This window comes from Thermobia domestica, chromosome 17 (assembly GCF_964235325.1).
Source record: "Thermobia domestica chromosome 17, izTheDome1.hap1.1, whole genome shotgun sequence".
Classification (NCBI taxonomy): domain Eukaryota; kingdom Metazoa; phylum Arthropoda; class Insecta; order Zygentoma; family Lepismatidae; genus Thermobia; species Thermobia domestica.
In genome coordinates this window covers 128,521,388-128,533,749 of record NC_137470.1, presented here as the reverse complement: position 1 = coordinate 128,533,749, position 12,362 = coordinate 128,521,388, and the positions used below count along the sequence as shown (strand labels likewise).

The 12,362-nt window shown below is 36.9% G+C and overlaps 1 long non-coding RNA gene across 1 annotated transcript in view; it reads right to left on the bottom strand.

Annotated features, from left to right (window-relative positions):
• Positions 1 to 10,746, bottom strand: part of LOC145674328 (uncharacterized) — a 37,501-nt gene extending 26,755 nt beyond the window's left edge. The window contains exons 1-2 of the long non-coding RNA XR_014128894.1: positions 10,359 to 10,746; positions 7,847 to 7,911 (exon numbers count right to left, since the gene is read on the bottom strand). This is a non-coding gene — a long non-coding RNA (uncharacterized LOC145674328). The remainder of the gene's footprint in view (positions 1 to 7,846; positions 7,912 to 10,358) is intronic.
• Positions 10,747 to 12,362: the final 1,616 nt, after the last annotated feature.

Genomic DNA, 12,362 nt, shown 5'->3' with positions numbered 1-12,362 from the left:
TTCAGGGACAAAGTACTAGAATATCCTACGCTCAATTACAGGAATATGGCCTTTTAAAGCAAGGTGGGTGGCCAATATTTTTTTGATGTAATTTGATTTGATTTATGAGTTTAACGTCTCGTACAGTAACCAAGCTATACGAGACGTGGACCTACAGTTTAACGTTGAGTCCGAATCACATGAGCTCCTGTCTGGGATCGAACTCGGGTCTCCCATGCCAAAGACGCGTACACTAACCACTTAGTCATGAGGGAGCTCGCCAAGATTTTTTGAGAAATACTGTCCATTCTGCCTTTTTGTTACCAGTGTCGAATGCGCGTTATTTATATTGTATACACATCATTGCAATTAGTGAAAGTAATTAGTAATCTTATATCGTTAGCCAAAACACTTTATGTTTATTTATCTCACGAGAATTTATACTGTTCTGTTATTTTTTCCTATCCACTTGCCAACTGTTTCAAACAAAGAAAAAAGTGCGTACAAATGTAAATTATGTTGTTTGTGCCAACGTACAACAATTACATCTTGTAATTGTGTGCATACATGAATTTGTAAACAAAGCTGGTACAATTTCATATTACATAACGATTACAATTATATTTCTTTCTCAAACTAAAAATTTTTTGCAAACATCAAAAATACGGTACTAAATTTAAAACAGAGCAGGTAACACTTTTACATGTTTATCGTACCATCCCTTCCACAATATAGGAGCTACAAAATTTCCAAAACTCAGTCAATTGGTCCCTAGTATCTTTGCTACCAGTTAGTTACCAGTAAACTAAAACCTCCTCCTTCAAAAATACACAAACTGAGTTCACAATGGTAACTCTAAATTCAACACTGTGCTTTAAAAATACTCAAAAGTAGTAATTCCGTTAACTTCGTATCAATTACAAACATCTTTAAGCGCTGACCAGTCACACCAATGTTTACAATACTCCAAACACTATTACTAAAAATTTATTACAAAACTAATTACATATCAAATATTTCGTTTTGCCAAAAGGCTATAAATTTAAAAAAAAAAAGTGTTTTATTGGCACTAATTAAGTATATATTTAAGCTCTATCTATATCCTTGTAACAGTCCCGTTTAGGCATATCAGGACGTAGTCCAGGGTTGAAACCCCGGTAGGAGTACTCGCCTCAAACACAAATCCAAGTAATGGTTCGGATTCTTTACTAAAAAGAAGATCCTCGGTGCCGAAAATCAACGTTACTCGATACGTTTTTTAAAGCATGAATTATCGTTTTTGCATATACCTTTTGACGCGAGCGGAATATACAACCTCCGACAATAAAGTTCAGCGAATTAAGTGGCTGTGCTCGTCCTGGCAACACTGGCGCAACGAAACACGGCACACTAGTAGCGACAGGTGCCGCCATTGTGGCCCCACCGTTGTTCAGTTGTGAGTCAACTGTGGTTTGTGTGAGACGCGTTATAATGAGTATTAGTGTGTCCGGTTCTACACTGATAACAGTAAAATGAACGAACAAAGGATCAATTTGAAATTTTGTTTTAAGCTTGGCAAGACATTGAAAGAAACCCATGATATGCTGGTACAGGTTTATGAAGATCAAGCAATGTGCTTGAAGTGTGCTTACCAGTGGTTCGGCCGTTTTCGGGAAGGGCGGGATAATGTTTCTGATAACCCCTGTAACGGAAGGCCGTCAAGCTCTCGCACAGACGAAAACATAGAAAAGGTGAGGACATTAATCACGAACGATCGCTGATTAACTGTGCGAATAATTCCTGAGGAATTGAACATTAGCCGTGAATCTGCGAGACCTATCCTCACTAACGACTTAGGGAAAAGGAAAAAGTGTTGTCTACTCGTGCCATATTACTTGACTGATGACCAGAAGCACGCACGTGTTCTTGCCTCATAGGATTGTATCGCTATGGCGGATGAAAATCCGAATTTCTTGAACTGCATTGTTGCTGAGGATGAATCCTGGTGTGTGAGGTACGATTCGGAAACAAAACACCAAAGCATGCAATGGCATTCTCCTGCATCACCTCGTCGGAAAAAGATCAAAGTAGAAAAATAACGCATTAAAGCGATGCTAATCATCTTTTTCGCCAGTAATGGCATAATCCACAAGGAATTTCTACCTGAGGGAACAACATTGATTGCTGCTACGTACGTTGAAATTTTGAGACGTTTCATAAAACGTGTACCAAGGGTACGACCCCAGTACTCAGAACAAAATTAATGGTTTTTGGACAATGCTCGCCCTCACACAGCCAATATCGTCAGACAATTCCTGGCCCAAAAGGGGGAGGTGCAAACTGTCCATCCACCATACTCGCCAGATCTGATTCTTCCCGTTCTCATGCCTCAAACTCGCGTTGAAAGGAGAGATTTGACGATATTCCAGACATCCAATGAAACGTGACGAGGCTCCTGAGCACCATCCCGAAAGAAGACTTCTCAAAGCGTTTCCAGGACATGTACAGCCATGCTCAGCGTTGCATACCTGCGGGAGGGGACTACTTCGAAGGTCAGTAAGGTAAATTTCATTGATGGTAAATTGAAAGAAAAATCTACTTTCTATTTATGGGATCATTCACCGAACTTTATTGCCAGAGGTTGTATATATATATATATATATATATATATATATATATATATATATATATATATATATATATATATATATATATAAAATTCTTGAGTTAAGTTCCGTTGAACCCCACCACGATAACTGAAAATTTGCAAAACTTACCGGGAATAATTCGTGAGTGTGGTTGTTCTATTGTGTGACGGAATAGCAAAGGGGTAAACATATTTTTATTTTTTATTATTTATGAACATTGGCGATAGTGAAGACAGATCTATTTTCCTAAGCCGGATGTTACGGCAGGTTACTCAATTCTGGAGGGGGCATATTGAAGAAAATACGAATATCTGTCCAGGTTGTGATTTAACAGCGTTTAGTTTAGTAGTTAAATACCAAAAACGACAACAATCTCTTAAAATTGTACGAAGGCATGGGTTAATGAATGCAAGAACGCGATGTCGAAAGATGTTAAGATAAGGAAAAATAAAGGAAGTTACGTTTTGTAATATAATGGAAGAACCAATGTGGAATATTATTGGGAAAACAGCAACATTTTCCGAGGAAGAGCGATTGTCAGTGGAGAAAGGTGATGTATTTTACTCGCCGTATAAAGTGTTCCAACACTATCTTCCTTTATGCGTATACGCACCGCCCCTGGCGCGTGTGCCACATACGGACGCACTCCTCGCTGCAGCTTGGGCCCACTTGTTCTGACTCAGTCACACAACTTTCTTCCTCATAACCACCTAGCACAAGTTGGTTGATGTTTAAAGCTGGACCGTGTTTTATACAGAACAGACCTAAAGTCAATCTGCACCCTGTAATGCAATCCTACCTGCAGAAGAATTTTCTAACGCAGTAACAGTGCATCTCGTGATAGAAAAAAATAACATTTTATGAACGTAAAAGTGCACCCAGCCCCCCTCACCCCCCAAAAAGAACTACCGTTAACAGAACATAACGTAACCTTACCTAACCTATCAACTAAAGCTCCCAACACCTCCGACAGACGATTCGTAATATTTGAACAGTTACTTCTGTTCATTAGCTGGAGGAGCTTTACTGAGTAAATGCCCAATTCTTGCTTGTAGTAGACACCTAGCACAGGTTGATTTGTTAGTTGCATAAAAATTTGTTTATGTGGCGTATCAGTTTGCATGCATACAATCAATTTGTAGGTAATTGCTTAGACATGTTGTTGAAAAGTAAGAGTGTAAAATGTCTTTGGGAATCTTTTGCAAGAACTAAAGCACAAGTTGAAGCTTTTTTTTTTTTTTTTTTTCCAGCACATCAATCTGCAGCCTAGTACGAATTACTCTAAACCCGCACGCATGATTATTTCGTCTGAATGGAACTCAATTTTAGAAGCAATGAATAAAAAATTAACTAAATTCTGTACACCACTTAAGTTCACGTACTTCAATTCCTTGTAAACGGAGTAGTGAATTGTCTCTGCCATGAATTATAACTGATCCTTCTTTAACGGCGCATGCACACATAACTCACTTGGCGCGGGTCAAGTTAAGGAACAACAACAAAAATACCAACATAAAAAATTAAAATTGTCACTAAGTATCTTCGAATGCTTTCTACTCTTATTTTCATGTTGGTTACCAATAAACTGTGCGCAGATATACAATATACTTGCAAGATCATTATGTCATAAATAACTTGCTAACAGACTGAATAACAGGGTTACGTCTGCTTTGGAGGGCCGAAAAATAGTTCAAACACAGAAGGTTTACAGAAAGAATGAGTTGATGTTCCAAAAGGGTAACCTGTGAAGTGAAGAGAATGGAAACGCAATATGTGCAATGGAGGAATGGGAAAGGCACGTGTACTGTATCACCAGAACACACGAAATAAAGGTATCACATTAGGTTACAAGTCAGTTACGTTCAAAATAGTGTCGTGTAACCTTTTACAACCTGGAATAGAAAACAACTATATGCGTAGAAACACGGGATCTGGATTATGGCATAAGAACTACAGTGCAAGGAAACACAAACCAATCTGTGCCAGATAGCCAGAAAAAAAAAAGGCACGAACCGCACCTAACCGAGTCACGGCAGAGTGAAGCTTGTGTCGAAGGGAGCTGGCGCGTTAGCGACGGTAGGTACGCGCGTTAGAACGGATAGTAAAAACAGATGAGTTTTGACAATGATATGAATTTCAGCAGCAATTGCCATGGTTTCATAGAAGTAACGTTTCACTTGCAAATATAGAGATTCTTTGCACTATGCAGAAATACACCGCCATAGTGGCCACCTAGGAGATTAGGTTGGTTAGCTTACACCTCGTTATTTTTATATAATCGTATAAAATTTTTAAAAAAGTATGGTACCAACTTTGGCATATATGCGCAATTTCCACACTGCTTTTTCCGCCACTAAATCATAACAATTAACTCTCCGCCAAAAAGTCCCATCCGCCTCAAATTACAGTGCCGTGTATAACATCGGAAACATCTTACAACAACAACCACTTTCTTAACCTTAACTACTCCTTTCATCAGACTTTCATCCACTGTTCCTCCACACCAAATTAATTCTACTATTCAGCAGGAAAATTTACTAGGATCGGTTCGGCGATACAACACTTAACCTGTGGAAAATGTTGCAGGAATTATTTGCAGTGAACAGAAGACCTACCGTACACAAACCGAAAATGTAAGTACGTTAAATTCGAAACTTAAACTAACCTGACAAAAATTAGCCAACATTTATCAAAATAGTGCCAATTTTTACCAAAAAAATATCGCCCCCAACCCGAAAAACCGACATATACCTAATAACACTGGTGGAAACTTATAAGCGCTGGTAGCGACAAGTGCGAAAGTACGCTCAACCATGTACAAGGTGATCATTGCAAACTAGCTTTGCATGTATACCAGTTCAGGACGAGCGAAGATTGATAACACGCGCGGTAGCGAATATGAAGCAAGCACGTCAACTGCGGTGGAGGATTAAGTTTTGATATAGCCCCTACCACGATAAATCTATGTACTACGTAAGTGAACGAAACCAACTTAACCTATTCATTAAAGATTATTGTAATGTTAAAAAGCTGGAGGGGGGTAGCGAAATAAACATTGAGATTGGTATGCATATAAACGAACAAAAGTTCTAAAACAAACCACTAGCGTGTGCCACGTGATCAATGCAAGAGAAATATCATTATACCAAATTATCATAATAACGAATCACACTTCTCAAACATTTTCTTTGGTTACAGATTACATTAACAAACTCCTTACACACTATTTTATTATAGAAATTGACTTTACCTTCACCTTCTGCCATAATTTTCAATCAATTTGTCACTATACTATACTAGTATCTATATCAGCGTTTCCCAACCTTTTTCATGTTGCGGCACACTACAGGTGTAACTTGAATTCTCGCGGCACACCCATATATATATATATATATATATATATATATATATATATATATATATATATATATATACATATACTATTATTATTTGTAAATATAAAATACTGTGGTATTTTTATGCGATTACTGATCTTCTTCTTACAGAGAAAAAAGCTGGTTCACTGATTTTCCCCCGTGGTAAATCATTATGATTATTTTTCATTCTAATTTTAAAACAGAAAACAATTGGAATGAAATATAGGACTCCCGTTTTTAAAAATCCACTTTCTCTTTCGAAAACTGTATCTAACCTTTCACTAAAAGGGAAGATCACTAAATAACAAACAAATATACAAATCTCCTGTACTTTTAAAACACAATTGTAGGTAATTTGTATGCATGTTTGCTTTGTTGAATTTATTGAAGGATATGTTAAAATTTCAAGTTACGAAATAGTCTGCAACAATAAAGAAGCAATAGTGGTCATGACAATGATAAACACGTTTTTCAACATTAAAAATGTACAGAAAAGTAACACAGTATGAAACTTAAAATTGTAGATTTATAGTAGAGTAGAAGTTCGTAGTAATGTGAAATACAAATATACATTTTCCCCTATGTCTTACAATTTGGTTCTTATAGAATTAATAATTTGTTTCGATTTCCTTGCGGCACACCCGCGGCCCATTCGCGGCACACCAGTGTGCCGCGGCACACCGGTTGGGAAACGCTGATCTATATCCTTGAAGGTATACTTAGCACCAGAAACGCGCGCTACTGACAATGGTACCAACTCAGAAAGGAAGTCGTCCGTTAGATCGTACCTCAGATTTCCCCTAAATCTCATTAAAGTTCCCCAACACTTAAAATGGTATTACAGCCTCAAATCTTGTTTTGAAAACGAGATTTGCAACATATATGAGAACAATGCAATAAATTTGGATAAGATTAAGGAGATATCCAATAGGAAAAGTGAGTATTGTGTTCTTCGTAATGTGAAATCACCATTGCCAGAATACGTAAAATTAAAAGGAATTTAACGTAAGAAATAATAATAATAATAAATTATCTTCTGGAATCCCACATAATAATTTAACGTGCAGATACGAAATATGAGGTCCACCTTATAAAATTATCTTACGTTAATTAATTATTAAACCTTAAATAATGCCGTAATATGTCTTGGAACGTTATTTACTTGATGCAGACACAAATAACTACGCGTAAATTGATAATATGTCGCCAAACTAATATGCCACCAAGATGCCAGTTCATGCAAAAAAAAAAAAAAAAAAAAAAAATATATTCAGTGAACCCCAGCCAGCTTTTCAGCATGATAAAGTTTAAAACAAACCATTTGCGCTACTACATTGGCACTAGAAACCACCAATTCGCTGCAGTGGAGCTCTAAAGTGGAAATACGTTATTATACGATGTTAGTCACCATCACTCTACAGATATTCGCTCAGGCTACGAGAAGTTAAATACCCTATAAAATCATTTTCGTTATAATGGATCATTTATAAATGGACGTTGCTGTTACTAATATTGCTAAATATGTATGTCGTATGTGTTGTTCACATAGTACAATATGGTGACAATAAAGATAACGTTGCACTACTGTTCCTACGTTAATATCTGAATTAGTGGTTCCGCCTACATACATAAGTTCACTAAACATTACTCATTTTATGTGAATTAAAGCACTGTAAATTATCCAAACAGTGGCCCCCATATCCCGTATCTGCTCCTAATTTATTTCCCCTGTGAGATTTTCAATCTCAACCAGCGAGAAAAACCGCTAGTTAGTAATACTGACACATAATCTATACCAGAAACAAATGACTATAACCTAACCTATGAGATACGCAATACACAATTCACCTGGCGACTTCTTACCGATTTGAAAATGCAGCTCCGAGACATTTTGAAGATCATGAACTCCCGAAGTTGGTAATCAGCACCTGTAAAGAAAATTAACATTGTATGTAAGTTTGAAAGAGGTACGCTCCTTTCAGATATTTTCAAGGGGGGGGGGGGAGAAAACAAGTAAAATTTTTAAGTGAACAATACTTCATACCAAACAACAATTCTTTACACATGTTGCATAATTTTATTAATTACACTAAACATACTATCATGGGTGCCCGAAGAGGATTCCCCCGAGAAAAGTTTCTTTGGGCGCCACTGGATATTATAGTGGGTGAATCAGCATAATCCAACATATTTTGACATGCATTTTGAAGAACCGAACCTCTGTCGAAAATTTTGGAGATGCCGTACCTTCACCCAATGCGAGCGTCCATGGCTATCACACATTTTGTCTTTTTCCTTAAAAGATCCAATATTGAATATTTAATTTTATTCTTCGCATCAGCCTATATAAAAGTGATAGATTCACACTTTTTTTTTTTTTTAATATCAACCTTTACCAAGATGCACAAGATGCAAGCTTCTCATTCTACTGTCGATAACAGATAAAGAATACGGACGCTACTACGTAATGACGACTTACTACTTCTTTAATCATAGTGTCTTTAATGGCTTAAACATTTTCACATTTACTACGTACGCTTGAACGAGGGAATACTTTCAGCTGGGTAAAATGGCTCAGTGGTAGCGGGCTCGAACGATTCCAGGCATTGTGAATTTTTTACGGGTAACACCGGTCCGTGTATTTTTCTCAAGGTATTCCGCCTCCTCCTCTATACGCAGATCCTAGGGGGTTCGAGGGGGCCAGGACCCCGAAGTTTAGTCGGTCCTCCCAGGATATGGATAGCCGTGCTTAGACATCACCCAATCATACCTATGCAACAGTACGCTTCCCCGAATTTTTTGCGTAAATGGCGATACTGCTCCTCGTACATTATCTATCAATTGTTTCACGATGTTTAGCTTTCACTAATAACCCATTGCCTTTAGCCTAAATGGTATGTTGTGGGACGTTAACTTGAACATTTCATTTTATAAGGAGATTTGTCGAATTCTGTAAGAAAGAACAAAAGGACAGTGGTGACTTCGGTATTTTAAAGTTGATATGTTGAAATATGAATCTTGCCCGTAGCTAGGGAGCCTGAAAAGTAGTCGACAAATTCTAATAACCTATTTCATTGCAAGAAAAAAAAAAAAAGCCGATGTGGTTGTGAATCAAAACAGAGAATCCAACTTAAAATATCAGGCTTTCCACTCCCTTGTTAGGGAACAGTATTACTTTAACTCGGCAGCTCTGTTATCGTGTTTTCTTTTTCTTTTATTTTCTTCTTATTGGCTTCACAACTCTCCGTTCTGTGGGACAGAAATTAAATTCTTCTGTAGAATTTTTATTTGTATACTTTGAAACTATTAAAATAATACCAAAAGATATACAGGAACGTACACAGGATGTGGGTTATGGGGTTCCGGAGCACTCCGAATACTCAACTTTAATGTAAATTGAGTCTAATTTCCAGGCTGATTTTATAAATTTTAATATAATTTATCCTAATATTGAATTTGGACTCCCTCTCAAAAAAGATATAATTGTTGTGTACGTGCCTGATTCTATGCAATTGTTTCGTAAGTGTTTCTTCTATGCAGCTCATTAAGGAAAATCGAGTCATGCTAATAGAATTTACATTCTTACGAATGTAAGGTTAATTTTAGGTACTCTTCTCTCTCTCATTCTAATGCTGTCTCGACCCTAATGCGAATGAATAATCTTCTTTCGCACACAATAACTACTTCCGGGTTAACTCTACAATACCCGTTCCAGCTGGCATACCCAACCAAAACGAGAAATTACACTGTTAATTTTATGAAGAAAGATTCCTATCCTGAAGCTAAGCCGTTCCTACCCGTACCCTACTTAGCCTTATCATACCCTACACTAACCTACCCTACTCTGGTATACTCTTTTACAGTGGTCCTTACTTACAGATACCTTTTTTTTTTTTTTTTTTTTTTTTGAGTCTGGAAGGTTTTCAAAACTCTCCCTCCTGCTCTTGGCGACATTTGTTAGAAATTTATGATCCCCGTTACCTAAAAATTAACATTGCCACATCTCTGTTGCCGGCTTCTTTCATCCACCATTCATTGCTTTTTTAAAAATGCTGAATTTTGTTTATTTCAATAGGGTCTATACAAGTATTACGGAAGTACCGCAAAATTAAAGAGAACGACAGCGTACGTGCTGAATAATAAGATCACCCAATGTTTGTGGGTGAAAATGGAAAGTGGTTGGGTTAAGAGATCTCTTAAGTTCTGCAACAGTACTGCAGGTAGTAATTAACGTTTGTGATAACAGAGAGATGGGGCGCGAATTGCTCACGGAGAATTTGTTAGCTTTTGTTAAAAATTATCTTCACGGATAATTTGTCAGCTTGTATTAAAAGTTATCCCTAAATACAAGAGCTACCAACGTTACGCTACTTACTTCAGTTTTTACAGTGGGCACATTTCTGAATCCGATTTATAAAGAGTCTTGCGTGCAAGTTCACATTTTGCCTGCATATATTTCTTTCTCACTCGTTTATAATTGATATGTTTTCCCAAGAGGTAAGACACTGCACAGTCACTATCGATGACAATAAAAACGAAATTTAATTCCATTTTGCTTTCAGACAATATACCAGTTCACTTGTCTACTCGAAGCGCAAAATGCTTTATTTGTTTGCAGCATTAAGTACACAATGCAATACTATCTTCAAAATTCTTACGCACTAATTAATAACAAATCTTAACAATAACTTTTCCGCAGTGGAATTAATACAAAACACTGAACTATAAACAAACTGAAGTGTTTTTTTCTGAATTCGCGCTACTTAGCTTTACCAACAGATGGCAGGGCAATTAGCGGTTTAGTTGAGGAACACTTTGCGGCGGTCAATTATTCACTGCGAAACGTAACATCGTTCAGAAATATATCGAATAATAAAGGATATTTAATAACTATTTATTTATTATGAATTACAGATATAATATTAGCTACAGTGAGATATTAGAATTCTCTTAATGTTAAACATGCCTTTTTTTTATAATATTATGAAATATTATTGGGAGTTCCGCGTACTGTATTTTTAAATTATTATTAGATTTATTAGATCAATTATTATTCAATTATTAAATTTAAAAACTGTTATTCATAAGTTTCGGAAGTCTTATAGAACTGTAATGTCCGTCCGTTCGTCTGTCTACTCTGTTGACACGTAAGCTATCAGCAAAAACTAAGAGATATCGCGAAGCTTTTTAAAAAAATGATTCAGTGTCAAAAGTATAGGGTCCATCTCCTACGTTAACTCTCCATCCAAACCGGAAAAGAAGCTCCTTCGTGGCTAAGCGGTTAGCGTACACGTTTTTGACGTTGGAGACCCGCTTTCGATTCCCGGCAGGAGCTCATGTCGTTCGAATTCCATGTTAACATAATCAGTGGGTCTACGTCTCATATAGACCCGTTGCTGGAAGGGACGTTAAACTCAAACTCAACTCAAATGGAAAGTGGTTTCAGATTTCAACAATTCAACGTTTATCTCCGTAAGACAAGAATGGTAACACCAACTGGAGGAGCCCGCGGGCCGAACTCGGACCTACAAAACATATACCGGTATCACTTCGGGCCCGGGCCGACTAGGCCGTAAATTTTTAAATATAGCCTACAACCATATTTCTCGGGCCTTTTTGCGACTAACTTTGTAAATATAGATACCGAACAACGATATTTATAGGACCGTTCTCTCTGAAGAACTTTTAAAGCTCAACTTCAAAATTAAACCTCTAATTCCTGTAAATAAAAACACAATCTTGCGTTAATTTTTAAGTTTCTGAAATTCGGGCTTATTTCTGGCTCATTTGATTACAACACGAGCTCGAGCCTGGCTCGGCCCCAAAGGCTAAAACATATTTCGAATTCGGGTTGGGCCTCACAATATAAATTCACGGGCCGGGCCGGGCCCGGGCTAAAAATTCTGACCCGTGCAGACCTCTAACAGCAACAAGCGCTACTTTCTTCTGTTATATAATAAGTGAATTATCACTTAATAGTGCATAAAGTTTTTTTATTAACATAAAACAAAATGGACAATTAAAATAATATTTTTCAGTGCGAATAGTCAAAGCATCCAAAAATAAGAATAACCTGAGGCCAAGGTTGTGGAACTGGAAAATAAACTTTCCCATAACAAGCTATAGCGTAACACCTAGCTGACCTCGATATGTGCATCTGTAATTTCACAATTGTTTGCAAGAAAAGTTAAAAACAAAATATCTGGCGATGTTTTAGTGGACAAATACACGGATTTTCCAAAACTAAACAGAAAAACAAAAATAACCTTTATATTTATACACATTACAATAATATTTATCAAAAAACTATAATTTAAACATTTTAAGATTCAAAAATATAGTGCCAACTAGTTGTAACAAACAAAAACATTTACGAGTA